The following is a 2,742-nucleotide window of genomic DNA, read 5'->3' as shown; positions in this document are numbered from 1 at the left end:
GGTGCTGTTGCCTTTAATACTGCGTCGGGACGCTTCAGTTCCAAACCAGGGTTCCCTGAATACACCAACGGACCCGGGCTGCTATACTCCACGGTTCTCCTTAATTTCTCCGGATTCTGCATGTCGTTTGGCGGATCCGCCAAGACAACGAAGACGGTGGATACTGTAGTAGTTCATGAGTGCTGTGGAGCCTTCCTGAGTGGGAGATAGTGATTGCTGCAAACGCTTACCTCTCGGCCACCACGGTGAATGAGGCAGAGTACACAGGGATGATTAACGGTGTCAAGGCTGTTATTGCGCACGGTGCCGAGGATTTAGTCATCGTTGGTGACTCGAGGCTCGCGATTCAACAATCACTAGGGGTGATCGGATGCAGGAAAGAAAACTTTGCTAGCGCTGCTGAATACTCACAAGGAACTCGCGGCCAAGCTTCGATCAGTTAAATATCTTCACGTTATACGAGAATACAACGCTGCCGCGGATTCGTTAGCCACTGAAGCGCTGGAATCAAAGGTCAGTCGTGTCATCTTGTCTGGAACTCGCAAGTCGGAATTGGCGTCGCTGAATCGTATCCAGGAAATGATCTACGAGCCGGATGAAGACTCGATAGATGTTTCGTACTGCTTTCGCAGTGGCATTTGAAGGTGCAGCGCGTGAAGGAGAAAGATGTCGCCTTCGCGCAGCTACTGCAGTCGAGCATCACGAGCTTCGTCGACCTGGAAGACTCGCTCGCGCTGGTGGCACCTCCAAACAAGGGTTCCCCGACTATTCGAATGGACCCCGCGTTGCTGTACGCCAGGCTTCCCCGTAATTACAGCGGATTCGTCATGTCTTTTGGCGGATCAGCGAAGACAGAGAAGTACGGTGGATACGGAAGTTGTTCATGGGTGCTGTGGAGCCTTCCTGAGTGGAAGATAGTGATTGCTGCAAACGCTTACCTCTCGGCCACCACGGTGAATGAAGCAGAGTATACAGGTATGATAAACGGTGTCAAGGCTGCTATTGCGCACGGTGCCGAGGATTTAGTCATCGTTGGTGACTCAAGGCTCGCGATTCAACAATCACTAGGGGTGATCGCACGCAGGAAGGAAACTTTGCTAGCGCTGCTGAATATTCACAAGGAACTCGCGGCCAAGCTTCGATCAGTTAAATATCTTCACGTTGTACGAGAATACAGCGCTGCCGCGGATTCGTTAGCCACTGAAGCGCTGGAATCGAAGGTCAGTCGGGTAATCTTGGCTGAAACTCGCAAGTCGGAATTGGCATCGCTGAACCGCATCCAGGAAATGATCTACGAGCCGGATGAAGACTTGGTAGATGTTTCGTCACGAGGAGCAGAGCGTCAAGTACATGTACTGTCAGGCAGCGAGTCTTCAAAGTGGAAAACTTTCGAAAATTTTGTGGTTGATTACAGCTCACCAAAGTGCGATTTATGGTAATATGGCAATGATGACTCGGCGACAGACGAAAGCCAAGAAACGCGTCAGGCTTGCAGATGAACACTCGGAGGAGGTCTCAAAAGCTCAAGAACAACATGAAGAACGACGAGAGACGTCCACCGAAGATTCAATCGGCGAAGATTTTCCAGACCATCCTCACAAGACTGTACCAGCGGCATTTCCCGATGCGGAAGATGTTGACCCGGTAGCGATACAGCGGGAACGACGCAGACGAATAATGGTAGCACTAGACGAGAAGCAGAAGTGGTCTAACATCAAGAAGGTGCTTCAGGGCCAAGCAGAAGAGCTGAGTTACAAAGAAGCTCGAGATGCCTGGAAGTATGCTGACCGGTTCGTGTTATCAGAAGACGGCGTGCTTCACTATCTTGGATTGAATCGTCGGTACGACCACGGTTGGCAAGAGGAGACCAAGCTGCGGCTTGTGGTACCGACAACGATGATTCAAGAGGTCTTGCAGAACTGTCACGACTCGCTGGAAGGCGGACATCAAGGTGTGGTGAGAACGTTCCATCGCGTTAAGTCCGATTATTATTGGATCGGCTTGTACGCTGACGTGGAGAAGCATGTGAAGTCATGTCCAGATTGCAGCTCGAGTAAAAGCCGTCCGCAGCTTCGTGGATACTCACCTGGCAACGTACTAGCCGAACGACCTTTCCAGATCGTCTCGATGGATTTTGTGATCCCACTACCGAAATCTCGCAGGGGCAACACGGCGTTGCTCCTATTTCAGTGCTCGTTTACGGGATTCGTTATTGCCAAGACTATGTCAGATACGACTGCACTGAGTGTTGCCCAAGTGTTCGAAGAATGTGTGTACCGACGATTCGGAGCCCCATCATTAGTAAGGCACGACCGCGACCCACGCTTCATGAGCGAGGTTTTCCAAGCATTTGCAGAGATGATGCAGTCAAGATCACGAGCGACTTTGAGCTATCGGCCAGAGGCTAATGGACAGCAGGAACGCTCGGTGAAGTCAGTGATGGGGTCCGTACGGGTGTACGCGGAAGCCCCTCTACAGCAAGATTGGGACGAAATCGCAGAGAAGCTGGTATTCGCTATTAATACTTCTCAGGACACTACAAGGAAGGAAACACCGCTCTACCTCGTTCATGGGTTGAGATGCGCAGTCGACGTTTGCGGGCGATGTCGTCATCACTTAAACGAGGACTCGGCAAGCAGTCTGACGCACTAGCGTGGTGGCGTGAGATCAATCGACAACATGAGGTCTCCCTCACTATGGCCAAAGACTATCAGGCTGTAGAAAAGGAGCGAAGGGCTAAAA

The sequence above is a fragment of the Phytophthora infestans genome, genomic scaffold, assembly GCF_000142945.1.
Source record: "Phytophthora infestans T30-4 supercont1.400 genomic scaffold, whole genome shotgun sequence".
NCBI classification, from domain to species: Eukaryota; Oomycota; class Peronosporomycetes; order Peronosporales; family Peronosporaceae; genus Phytophthora; species Phytophthora infestans.
This window is presented reverse-complemented; position numbering follows the sequence as displayed.